The sequence below is a fragment of the Xiphias gladius genome, unplaced genomic scaffold (assembly GCF_016859285.1).
Source record: "Xiphias gladius isolate SHS-SW01 ecotype Sanya breed wild unplaced genomic scaffold, ASM1685928v1 HiC_scaffold_222, whole genome shotgun sequence".
NCBI classification, from domain to species: Eukaryota; Metazoa; Chordata; class Actinopteri; order Istiophoriformes; family Xiphiidae; genus Xiphias; species Xiphias gladius.
The window spans coordinates 36005-50000 of record NW_024401888.1 but is presented as its reverse complement, the minus strand read 5'-3'; the positions used below and the strand labels follow the sequence as shown (position 1 = coordinate 50000).

Sequence of the window (13996 nt, the reverse complement as noted above, 5' to 3'; positions counted from 1 at the left end):
CGGAGCTGCCGCAACCCATGTTGACCTCAAAGCAACGATGTGAAAGAAGTCCATAAAAGTCAGAAAGTGTCAGCTTTAATTACGCCCTCGGTGTGTGTGTGTTTTTTATTTTTCCCCCTCCGTATACTGACCCGGTCAAAGAGGTGACCCTCGGGGAGAACACACGCTCCAAAACGCCGCCTCGCACCTCGGATGCGGCGCTGATACACTTCGCCAGGTGTGCTTGCAGACTCTTCTCAGGTCGCCGAGAGGGGACTTTAAAAACTCAGACCCGCAACCTCTCAGCCACCCATTCCCAAACACCAGCAGAAATTCTATTCTTTTAATTTTTTGTTGTTGATATTTTATTATTTCAGTTTACTCTTCAGATTTATTGTCTGTAGATTTTAATCTTCCGACATTAAAGTCTAAATGCTGATTCAAAGCATCTCACACTGCCCGGTCCGGGAGTGAAGTGGTGGCGGTGAAGTACTAAACCATTTATTCACTTGGGGTTTTTCCTGAAAGTCTTCAAATTTAAATATTTTCAGGCTAAAAATACTGTAAAAAACAGGGGGAAGCAGCCAACTGCCCAGGAGACCCCACATTCACTGTGTGTCAGCTGCTTTTTGGTAATGTGACTTTTAAAAATCCTAAATAAATAACCACGAGACAGTTTGTTGCATCAACCCCCTGAATGAACTTTTAGATGATTTGGTTTCTGGGCCAAACTCACCAAGTTCTTCTTTGGGAAAATGCAACAAAAACACAATATCACTCAAAATCACAGGGGCCTCGATCCCCAGCAGAAAACAAAGATGGGTACCTACAGATTCTCAACTAGCCAATATCATTTTTGCTTTGAGACTTTTTATTACATTTTACAACACTGCATGGAAGAGACCACAGGGGTGCAGCAGAGTGCTAATGCACTCCGCCAGGCTCTACTGTAAGTAGGCTCGAGGGCTGGAGCGGCCCGTGGCCTTGTTGGCCAGGACCACGGTGGTGTCGAGCGCAGGCAGGAAACTTTGGTGCAGGTTCTGGCACTTCTGCTCCACGTTCAGGTTATGAGCATTTGTGACCAGTTTGTCCTCCAGAACCTTCAGACGCCTGCGTGCAACCTCCAAGTCCCGCCTAGAATTGAGGGTTAACATGAAAATGGATACATTCAGGATATCTTACGGAAGAGGGTCAAAATATTTAAAAGTAAGACATTAGGTGACGGGCTATAGCTACTGCTAGACAGACTTACTGGGAGCGCTTCAGTACTGGGTTAAGTCCAGCCACCATCTTTGCCAGGTCATGTTTCTCCAGTGTGAGGCTGATGTAGGGCTGGAGGAGGAACAGAAAAAAAAGGTTAAAGCCGCCACGTTTCCACAGTGACAACAACTAAGATCTGAAAGGCTATTTCATTTCTGTGTTTCTGACTGCAACCGTATCATATCTCAGCTGTTGAGTGAGCCACTTACCTGGTCCAGGCAGTGCTCACGTCCAGGTCTCTGGTTGAGGATGTCCAGGCGTTGGGTGGCCTGATGCAGCTTGGAGTCACAGTTCCATATCTGACCCATCAATTTCTGAATGTCCTTGGTCAGATCAGAAATCTCATCCTTCATCTGGAGATTAAAGAAAGCCATAAAATAATGAGTAACCATCTCATAAAGTGGAGTAGAATCAACCCGTGGATGGTAGGCTGTGTGAATTGTGACTAAAATTCACTTGACTGACCTGCTTCCTCTCCCACATCATTTTATTCTGGACCTTGCTCAGCTCGTTGATCTCTCTCCTCAGTGAGTCAGTGGTGCTCTTGGCGCTGGCGCTCTTGGGCAATTTTCATCTGCATCGTCACACACACCGGCAAGGAGATGAGAGACAAGCATGCATAGTTCATATTTCTGGACCAACTAAAAATATTACTCTGGCTATATGATGAAGAACTGACAAAATGTCGATCAGAATGGAAAAAACAACAAGGGTTAAAATAGCAAAATGATCCTTTATGGCGTAACTTCAGTCTAAGTGTAATCTCCCCTCTCCTGTTACTTAGCTGAATGAAGCCTGGAACCCAGATTTTAGGGTTCACACATTCATTTGGAGATCAAGAAGAATGCACATTCTCACACTGACAGAAGCTTTACATAAAAATGTTCGTAGCTCTCTTTCCCTAAAAGCTGGTGTTCAAGTGAGCTTTAGAATTTAGGTAGTGGCAGTGTTGTCTTACATTAGCCAGGGTGAACCGCAGGTTTCCCCTGAAGGTAGAAGAGTCTTTAATCAGGTTACCAGTGTTGAGTGGTAACTATTTCCACTCCCCGTGAACGTTGATGCAGCAAGGAACACACAGAGAGAGACGACTGTAGACAGTGCACTCAGTTTTATCACGCAGTTTGCAAAGTGCGGAGATCCCTCCGTTACTGCATAGAGCATATGCATTCAAAGTGGTAACAAGAGAGATCTGACTCGTTATCTTTTAGTGGTGTCTTAAGTACTGTCTTCGCTGGATCCTCCCCCTGCCCACTTCCTGGATCTCATCACAGTCTGTTGTCTACCATACTTGCGCTACCTTCTACTTGTCACCTGTTTTCATCGTCTCTGAGACGAGTGCCCGTAAACCTCTCATGCCCGATGTATATATGTATTACGTCATAGGATGATTATTATCGCGTGTCCTACAATCCACTATAAGCTTTTGGCACTTTACATTGGGTATCCCCACAATTCCCCCTTTTGATCGCTGCAAAGAGATCACTCAAAAGTCACCCACAACCCTAAGCCTAACTTTGTTGTCGGTTACTTCTATGTGCTCCTCTAAGGGCAGGAGCGGTGGCATCATGGCCTGCGTTCTTCCCTGAATCGCAGTGTCAATCAATCTAACTGACAGGGCTGCCAGCCATGCCAATAGCCGGGGATTGCCGTATAAACGCATCCTAGCCTACGCCGGAAATAGCACGACACTTAATACCTTTATATGCGCCGGAATATATGTGCCAAGCTTAAAGCCTTTATTATTTACACTGTTATCTTCCTTGGTTTTCCAGGCGGCCAACCCTTTGTGTCAAAGCCCCAACTCCCAGTACTTAGTATTATTGACAGGCATCTACGGCACACACTGTTAATGTCGTCCCCCTGTTTTTTCTATATGTACTTATAAGCGGGTGTGCCCTGTCAATAGCAATCTACTTAAGCCCCAGCCAAACACCATGAGTACAATTATCCAACAGAAAATACAAATGCTAAGCTGAGCCGGCGACATTGAATCAATTTTTCTAGCTTTTAATTCTTGCGTGGGTAGCGCGGTTTTGCTACATGCAGGAAGGGAGCGCTGTTTCCCTTTCCTCCTTTCGATGTCTTCTTGCTTCGGTAACAGGGGTGGACTACCCTGTTACCGATTTTGTCACCAGGGGATTATTCTGCCCCGTTAGTGGTGATCTTAGGTTCTGAGCTAGCCAGCCCAGTGCTCTCCAGTGCCCAGCCCATACTACATCAGTAGGGCTCTGAGCCCATAATCGTTGAGGGAGTGACTCAATCATGTGTGCTGCCAGGTGATGATCTGTTTTCTCCCTACCATGTTGACGTGTGATATGTGTGTGTTCCATGGTTGCTGTGTCGGTGGCATTGATATTTATGCGATACGTACGTGAAGCGGGAGAGTAGTGTACCTGTGGGATGGTTGTTTGTACCCAATCCGCCTGTTCCTGTGCCCTTTTTACTATACCCCCTAGTTCTTTGGCCTGATGTGCGGGGTGTAGAGCTAATGAGACATGTGGGGACGCTTCATCCCCCATCCTGTACCATGCAGCCTGTTCGGGAGTCAATAGGACCGCTGCCGCCACGCCCTGGGGTGCCACATAAATATTTTGTGATTCAATCGTCCATTCATGACCATCCAGTTGTTCCTGGAATTGGTCCTGATACCAATCTGTCGGCAGCCTGTCGTAAAAGAGGGTGACGTGGGGGGATCAGGAGGGGAGATATAGGGCGCCAGGAGGGCGATCCAGGGTTTACACAGCATGTATGACCAGATGATACCTCGTCTCTCAAACGTGTCCGGCTGTAACAGTCCCAAGTAGATGTCAGCGTACTGCTGTTCGTGTACAGGCTGTAGGAGGTACTGACCTGAGGTGGCTTGCCCCAAACATGGCAGTTTCGTTCCATCCGGTAGAGTGACCACCAAACCATCCGCACTGCACATTATCGACGCCCCTAATTTCACCAACAGATCTCTTCCCAATAAATTCAGGGGGGCGGCGGGTGAGTGCACAAAAGGATGTGTCAGAGATTGTTTCCCCAACTGCGTTCGTAGTGGCTTGGTTATCGGCAGAGTCTGCTATTCCCCAGAGAACCCCATTAGTGTGATGGATTAATCCGAAAAGGAAGCAGGAGGCACCGCCTTCATGGTAGAGACGGTGGCTCCCGTGTCAACCAAAAATGGCAGAGTCTGCTCTTCGACTTGTACTGACAGCATTGGATCTGCCGTGGTAGTGCTGCCAGAGTCTCTCTGTGGGGCGTGTCACTGGTACTGAGGATCCCACTCTTCAGGTGGCTCCCAGTGGACGGCCGGCATGTTGGTTCTATATGGCTCTGCCTCGGTAGGCGGCCCATATGATGCCCATCCCCTGCCTCTGGACCGCCCACCTCTTCCTCCAGCTGGACCTCCCCTGCCTCCTCCTTTTCTCAGGTGGGGGCAATCGCGGACCCAATGTCCTATTTCTTCACAGTAGTAGCAACGGCCTCCCCCCGGCTGAGCAGGTCCACCCCTTACGCCTCCCCTTCGTCCGCCCGTCCTCTCATGCTCCCCCACTATAGCCCCTCTGCTGCTGCAATGGTGGTGGCACCCAAGGCGGAACGGGGTACAGGTCGGGGTTCTGATTTTGTTCAGCTGTCATCATTATTTTTATGGGCTCTCCTTTCTTCCTATTCTTCTCTTGTGTTTTCTGTCTAGCTTCAGTATGTTGCAGTTTGAGCAGCTGTGTCTGCAATTCTTTAATGTTATCTTGTTCCTTCTCGCATGTGTCTTGTGCTCGAGATAAGTGGTGCATGAGATGGCGCTCCCACACATGTGAATCACTCCCAGGCAGATCAGGGTTGCTTATCATAGCTGTTTTGACTTCTTCAGGGACACCTTCTAATACTGCCTGTCTGAACCACTCCTCTCTGTGTCCCTGCTTTTCCTGGATGTTGGCCAGTATATTTAAGCCATGTGTCTTTTCCCTGATCTATGTACTCACGGGGGTTCTGTTTGGGATCCCATTTCATTTTGGGCATTATTGCTGCGCTGGGAAGTGGATATTTTTCTCTCATAGCCCGCCCTATGTCTGTAATCACACGCGTCAGTGGTATGTCATCTCCAATCCTACTGGTGCCGACTTCTCTCTCGAGATCCATGACGCCACCCCTCGTTAGGCAGCGCGCTACCACTGCCCTAAAGTCGCCCAAGGCCAGTCTTTGTCCCGCAGTTAAACGGTCTAATTGGTTCAGCCACAAATTCCCTCCCTCAGCCACCGGGGGCAGTTTATCCACTATCGCCCGCACATCCCCTATACCAAACGGCTTGTATCTCATCCCTCCCCCTGACGTTATCAGTGGGAATTGGTGATGCCCTTGAATAGCTTTCTTGTGCGTGTCTGATCTTAGGGTTGGTTTTCTGCCTATGTTATCTGCCAGTCCGAAAGCTATGCCAAGGTCATCCAATCCTGCTACATTCTCTTCTACTCTCGGGTCAGGCTGTTCCTCCTCCTCCTGCTCGTTGTCCCATCTCCCTCAAGCTGTAAATCAATTCGCCCCTGCCCACTTCCTGGATCTCATCACAGTCTGTTGTCTACCATACTTGCGCTACCTTCTACTTGTCACCTGTTTTCATCGTCTCTGAGACAGTGCCCGTAAACCTCTCATGCCCGATGTATATATGTATTACGTCATAGGATGATTATTATCGTGTCCTAAAATCCACTATAAGCTTTTTGCACTGTACCTTGGGTATCCCCACACCTCGGATGCGGCGCTGATACACTTCGCCAGGTGTGCTTGCAGACTCTTCTCAGGTCGCCGAGAGGGGACTTTAAAACTCAGACCCGCAACCTCTCAGCCACCCATTCCCAAACACCAGCAGAAGTTCTATTCTTTTAATTTTTTTTTTTTTGATATTTTATTATTTCAGTTTACTCTTCAGTTTTATTGTCTGTAGATTTTAATCTTCCGACATTAAAGTCTAAATGCTGATTCAAAGCATCTCACACTGCCCGGTCCGGGAGTGAAGTGGTGGCGGTGAAGTACTAAACCATTTATTCACTTGGGGTTTTTCCTGAAAGTCTTCAAATTTAAATATTTTCAGGCTAAAAATACTGTAAACAACAGGGGGAAGCAGCCAACTGCCCAGGAGACCCCACATTCACTGTGTGTCAGCTGATTTTTGGTAATGTGACTTTTAAAATCCTAAATAAATAACCACGAGACAGTTTGTTGCATCAACCCCTGAATGAACTTTTAGATGATTTGGTTTCTGGGCCAAACTCACCAAGTTCTTCTTTGGGAAAATGCAACAAAACACAATATCACTCAAAATCACAGGGGCCTCGATCCCCAGCAGAAAACAAAGATGGGTACCTACAGATTCTCAACTAGCCAATATCATTTTTGCTTTGAGACTTTTTATTACATTTTACAACACTGCACGGAAGAGACCACAGGGGTGCAGCAGAGTGCTAATGCACTCCGCCAGGCTCTACTGTAAGTAGGCTCGAGGGCTGGGCGGCCCGTGGCCTTTTTGGCCAGGACCACGGTGGTGTCGAGCGCAGGCAGGAAACTTTGGTGCAGGTTCTGGCACTTCTGCTCCACGTTCAGGTTATGAGCATTTGTGATCAGTTTGTCCTCCAGAACCTTCAGACGCCTGCGTGCAACCTTCAAGTCCCGCCTAGAATTGAGGGTTAACATGAAAATGGATACATTCAGGATATCTTACGGAAGAGGGTCAAAATATTTAAAAGTAAGACATTAGGTGACGGGCTATAGCTACTGCTAGACAGACTTACTGGGAGCGCTTCAGTACTGGGTTAAGTCCAGCCACCATCTTTGCCAGGTCATGTTTCTCCAGTGTGAGGCTGATGTAGGGCTGGAGGAGGAACAGAAAAAAAGAAGGTTAAAGCCGCCACGTTTCCACAGTGACAACAACTAAGATCTGAAAGGCTATTTCATTTCTGTGTTTCTGACTGTAACCGTATCATATCTCAGCTGTTGAGTGAGCCACTTACCTGGTCCAGGCAGTGCTCACGTCCAGGTCTCTGGTTGAGGATGTCCAGGCGTTGGGTGGCCTGATGCAGCTTGGAGTCACAGTTCCATATCTGACCCATCAATTTCTGAATGTCCTTGGTCAGATCAGAAATCTCATCCTTCATCTGGAGATTAAAGAAAGCCATAAAATAATGAGTAACCATCTCATAAAGTGGAGTAGAATCAACCCGTGGATGGTAGGCTGTGTGAATTGTGACTAAAATTCACTTGACTGACCTGCTTCCTCTCCCACATCATTTTATTCTGGACCTTGCTCAGCTCGTTGATCTCTCTCCTCAGTGAGTCAGTGGTGCTGGCTGGCGCTGGCGCTCTTGGGCAATTTTCATCTGCATCGTCACACACACCGGCAAGGAGATGAGAGACAAGCATGCATAGTTCATATTTCTGGACCAACTAAAAATATTACTCTGGCTATATGATGAAGAACTGACAAAATGTCGATCAGAATGGAAAGAAAAAAACAAGGGTTAAAATAGCAAAATTATCCTTTATGGCGTAACTTCAGTCTAAGTGTAATCTCCTCTCCTGTTACTTAGCTGAATGAAGCCTGGAACCCAGATTTTAGGGTTCACACATTCATTTGGAGATCAAGAAGAATGCACATTCTCACACTGACAGAAGCTTTACATAAAAATGTTCGTAGCTCTCTTTCCTAAAAGCTGGTGTTCAAGTGAGCTTTAGAATTTAGGTAGTGGCAGTGTTGTCTTACATTAGCCAGGGTGAACCGCAGGTTTCCTGAAGGTAGAAGAGTCTTTAATCAGGTTACCAGCCATCAGCCTCAGCTCCTGCAGTGGGACAGCCACTTGTCATAGCTGACGAGGTCGGGCTTGTATTGAGCGGCAGGAGCCTGGAGCTCGGGGGTTGACCCTGTGTTTGATGCATTTGGTGGTGACCTCGATGGCTTGGCCCTTGTCCTGAAAATCTGCCAGGAGCTGAGTGCGAACCTCCTTCAGAGAGCTGGAGGAGGATTAGGAAACAAGGTGAGATGCAACAGAAGCAGATTTCAGATCACGTTTAAATCCAAATCAGATTCTATATAGGTCACGGTTTCCAGACTGGTACAAAACTGTAGCAAAAATCCAGACTGAGGCTTGAATTCCTCGTTTTCTGTAATAATTGCACTTCAAAGTGACTGAAGCCTTGAAATCTCTGAGAATGTTTGAAGATGAAGAAAAATTTGGATGTCAGCTCAGCATTAAGGTGTCCCTACTATTTTATTCAGTCTGTTTTGTAACAATTAAAACCCAAAAGATTAACACAATATGGACATACGGTTCAGGAAAACCCTTTAAATTTAGTGGATGATATTAACATGAAGTTATTATTACATGAAAAATCAACAGGATTGATTCAGAAAGAACTCGGATGGTCTGACCTCAGTTTGTCGAGAAGGATGCGGATCTGCTTCTGGAGCAGCTCTCTGGTCTCATTGGTAAGCTGCTCTTCTTTCTTGAGGTGAATAAGGATGTGGTCCTGTGCCAGGACGTCTCTGCTCAAACTTGTATTGAGCACCAGACAGTCACTGATGAGCTGACTGTACAACTGCTTCTCGTGGAGACGGCACTCGGCCGTGTCTTTCACCTGAACACACGAGAGCAACGTTGAAGACGAGATTTAAGTTTTTCTCAAATAAAAGAGAGCTACTGAACTGAGTGTACAGCCACTCTTTCCCTCTCTAACGGCGTTCTCTTTCCTCCTTTGCACATGAGTAGCTTCTAGGTATTTAGATGTACAGTATATATACGTACCAGCTTCAAAGCAGTGATCTCCTGTTCCACTTGCCAAATGCTCTCATATATCCGGCCTGCCACTGGCTGACCTCTGTATGCGAGAGCTGAGATGCCTCATCGTGCAACGAGTGGCCGAGGGGATCTACAGGAAAAAAAAAAAAAAAAAAAACATTCAGAAATGATTACACTTATAATAATGAAATTAATAATAACTGCACAAGCGACTTTGCCTATAAAATGTATTTTCTCCAAATAGATGCATCCAACATCGCTGGCTTTGCAAAGGACTTATTCTGGTTTCAAAAAGTCAGATTATTGATATAAAATATAAAGAACATGGTGCAAGGATGGGCTGGTATTTCTTACCCGTGAAACACCTTCGCCCAGGGTGCAGGCGATTGCCTCGTCAAGCTTCAGCACTGTGTTCCCCGGAAGCTGCGGTCTGCCGGTCAGCAGGCCTTTGTTGTTGGACAGGGCGGGCAGAGTTAATCTGCTCCCTGAACACAGCAGCTCCTCTTTTGGAGCACGACGTTGCCTGACAATGTGACAAAAGGTTTATAATATAGTAAAACTTAGTTGTATTTCTCTTCCATGACTTTGTTAAACTCTTTCAGTGTTTGACCAAATTACTATGCAAAAACCAGACAATATTTTGAAACTCAAGCAAAGGTACTTACCACATTTTTCCCTTTTTTTTTCTTTAAATGAATCGAGCGAAGAAATATAAGGCGTACTGATCAGTTTCTGATAAGCATGCAACCAGTTCAAGTAACAGAACAAAAGTGAAGCCTCTCTCTCACTGCCAACAATTATTTAGAATGTGTACACTGTGATATCAGAACCCGGAATCATGACAACCAGCAGCTCACTTGCATAAATTAGAACACAGAACCTGATGCTTTCTCTATGGATTTACTAATATTTATATATAAATACATACATGTGTGTTTCATTATTCATTATAGCCCTTAACCTTTATTAAAACATCCACATAATAATCAACCAACAGCGGTGGACGATTTGGCCATTAAACTAAACCTAAAAAGACTGCACTTAATGTAAAGTTCCCCATTTATACCAGTGAAGGTAGCCTAAATATAAAGGATCAGTATGATACTGTACAGTTCAAAAGCACCACAAACTACAGCCAACTCAAAGACTCGAAAGTTGAATCAACACCTTCCTATAACAGTTTTAACAAAAACTGAACATTTAACCCTCATGATAGGGAAATGTTTTGAAGCCTGTTGTTGGACTGCATTAGTTTTAACTACTGTAGGAGTACCTAATAAAGTGGCGTATAAGTGTATATACATACATTTTTTCTTGCAATCTGTTGTATGTTGTCATTTTCTTCCACTATATACTGTATATACTATATACTAGAGCCCAACCAATACTGGATTTGAGGCCTTACACAGGTATTGATCTTAAAAATCTGATGACGTTGCCCGATATGTTCTCTGTAACAAACGCATAGCATACATCGATGAAGATTCCTTAAATGTACTTATTTAAGCTAACAATTACAGTAAACTAATAAATAACGTACACTGTAGGTTCCGTATGACAAGAGCAACACCAGAAAACATGAATTCTTTTTATAGTTTTATTGATGGTAATTACCCATGGTTTTAATTTGAATCACTCATCCAGTAATAATCATGGCTTTAAAATTAAACTGACTTCCTTATCATCCAAAGTCACCCTCGTCCATAGAAAAATATATACTTAATACTTTGTACAATACTGGTTTTGGTCCAAACAAAAGTGGATCAGAAAAGCCAATATACCTTTAGTCATCAAAGGCTCTCCAATTTGCATTTAAGCTTCTTTTAAATGGATTCGGGCAACTTTGAATATAGGCCCCTGTTCTACCCAGATGAAATTCACCTTGTTAAAGGATGGTAGATAGTAGGCCTGTTAGGCTGTTCCCACACTGTCCAGCGTGCACTAAGTACCCACCATGATGCTGTAGGCCTCTCCAGCCCCTTTGCTCCTCTCTCTGGTTTGTCCCACTGCGATGATGCCCTGGTTCAGGAGCTCCTCCAGGATCTCACTGGACTTCTGACGATCCTGGACTGTGCTGTCCTGCTGCAGCATTCCTGGGCTGGCTGCTGGGGCACACACAAAATAAAAACACCTTTGATGCGTGTATTGGATTTTCTTCTGCATTTCGACATGGTCTGTTTCATACAGCAGGTTTGTCGAACACACCCACCGTCTTGTGTAAGTGTGTCTTCCTGACTTTCTCTCACACACCCAGATGTTAGAGGAGGGAGTTTTCCCGGCACTGCTCCAGGTAACACGGTGATCTCCTTGTTCTCCATCACCACCCCGCTGTCTGTGGTGCCCTTTGACACGGCAGAGTCTCCACGACTACCGATTTTACTTCCTGTCTCATCCTGACAGGACACAGACACATTATGAATGCTGAAAAACTAAATCAAAAGACACTAATTCTTGGCCCCATTGTTCGTTTTTACATCCTGACTCCATTCTGCATGGTATACCAGACATGATGTTGTCATGGTGGCATCAGTGTGTTGAAACACTGTCATGAACACAGTAACTCACGAACAATAATAATGATATACAGCAGGTAACCCCTACAAATCACATCATCTCAGATTTTGAGCATAGGCGGTTATATTAATTATATTGTGGTGATTATGGCATGGTGTTAGACATCCTGAGAAATACCACCGACTTTAAACAGCTTCTCAAAATTGGATGGTAAAAAGCAACAATGGTGCTGGTGTAACAGTGCACTCCGTGACCTGTGAAAATCTGTGACCTGATTAGTAAATTGATCTACATTTAGCGGTGAAAAGTAACCATGTACATTTTGTCACGTTCAAACAACCTAAAACAGATATGAACACAGTAATGAGGCAGGACACAGAGTGGTGAGGTTAAATACTTGCAAGGAGAACAGACAGAGAGTGCTCAGTTACAATCTCCAACCCGCTCTGAGTTTCTCAGCCGTCTACATCGCTCTTTTATTTCCATAGGGTGGTTCATATGTCGGCATAGCTGCACAATCTCATCTAAGAAGCAGGGTGCCTCCTGCCTTTCTCAGGGACAGGACAAGAAACGAAAACAAGGAAAAGGGCAATATATCTTTTCTTTATTTGGGGGTAACTGCTTCGCAGCTGCAGTACCTCCTTGCGCATAGCTTTCAAGGGTGCTGATAACAACAGAGAAATAGCGAAGCATGGGATAATTTATGTACATCCTTCTAACATTGCCCTCCTGTTTATCACATATTTGCTCATTTCTCATATCACTTTAACAGCCACTTCAGTAGATTTTCAGCTGTAAGATCATTTTTCATGAGAACAAATACATTTACACTCAGAGTTTGGTTAGACATATCTCTCATCATCATCATCATTTCCATAGTCCTCAGGATCGGGGAACAAATCAGAAAGATGATGGTCGTCATCTTTGTGGTCATCTGCATCTTCTTCACGTGACTCCTCACCCAGCAGAGTATACGTTTGTGTGAAATCTTGTTTCATAGGTGTTATCACAGTGAAGATGAGTCGCTGAGTGAGAGATCTAATACAGGGAATACAACAACATCCACAGAGGGTTAGAATAGCAGTAAAAACAGCAAGTGACACTAAGATGGAGGACACCAGAGCCTTGTATCTCCCGAACATGTTCAGCCAGTCATCCCACATGGAGGTGTCGACGCCGGCGTGTTCCTTCATCTTCTTGTTCAGGATCCGTAATCCATCTACTGCAACAGACAAACTGCCATCTGCAGCGGTGTTATTAGGAATGAACGTACAACATCGTTCCCCAAACATAGAACACACTCCTCCTTTCTCGGCTAGAATCATGTCAATGGCTATTCTGTTTTGGAACGCCATTAGGGAGGTGGCTGCTAATTGCTGATGAACTGCTTCAAACCCTCGCTGTGTTAGATTTCCCAATTTCTGCACATTATAATGAACATAGTTGATTCTGTCAACATTTTTGTTTATAGTACACCACCAACAGATGCTAGACTCAAACCCTGCAGCTACCTGATCGACCAATTTGTATTCATCAGGCACTCCTCTCGGTACTCCTATAGCATCAATATAGGTTGGGTCTGGGCTAACACCTCTTTTTGTTCTGAACAGAGGTTTCTCACCGATCGCGTTGGTGAGTGGGTCTCTCAGCGTCAGGGGATGAACATCCACTGGTAGTAAGAGCGTTACCAGTGCACACAGACCTGATGAGTCCATGGGGAAACGATCTCTGATCGTCTGTCCTCCACACCACCACCAGAGGTCACTACGAGCCATGAGGCGCCTGTTCACCGTTGCTAGGTGAACGGTGTGGAGACACCATGATGTAGACACAGAACCTACATCCTCTGTTCTTTTTCCCCTAGTGACATTAAGACAGGTAAAGTTTCCTGCAGCTACTTTACTTGAGAAAATCGGTGGTGCCGCTTCTTGCGAGGTAAGTGGATAAACATTGTCCCATGCCTGACAGTCTGGTCTTACAGTTTTATTCCACATTACATCTATTACACAGGATTGAGTCACTGATGCTGGAACAACTTGTAGTACTGGCCTAGGACCCATACATACGACGCATGAACCTCTAGCTGAAACATCTGCCGCCTGTCTGGCCAATATCATCCAGTTGTTTGCTGACTCAGTAATCCCTGTATACGACACCATACGGACCTTTGTTTTCTTCTTTGTTTTAACAACATATGTCGTTTCTGAGGTAGATTTTGGCCCTGGAGTAAAATCGTTTGGCCTCCCAGTTTCCCCATCGTCCTCGTGGTGACAGGGCTGAGTGGCTGTGCCATTTGGACAGAGACTAACCCATGTACATGGGTCGGTGCCGCTCTTTTGTATGCAAAACCCAAACCTGTGACATGTTGGTGAGCCATACTGTCCTGTTGCTGTTGGCTCTGTCAGTGGTTCGGCTGTGCCATTTATGACAAAACATAACTGATTTCGAGTCCAGTTATAACTTAGTCTACGTGCCCATTC

The 13996-nt window shown here is 45.2% G+C and overlaps 1 pseudogene; it reads right to left on the bottom strand.

Annotated features, from left to right (window-relative positions):
• Positions 1–889: 889 nt before the first annotated feature.
• LOC120787565 lies at positions 890–13291 on the bottom strand (annotated as a pseudogene).
• Positions 13292–13996: the final 705 nt, after the last annotated feature.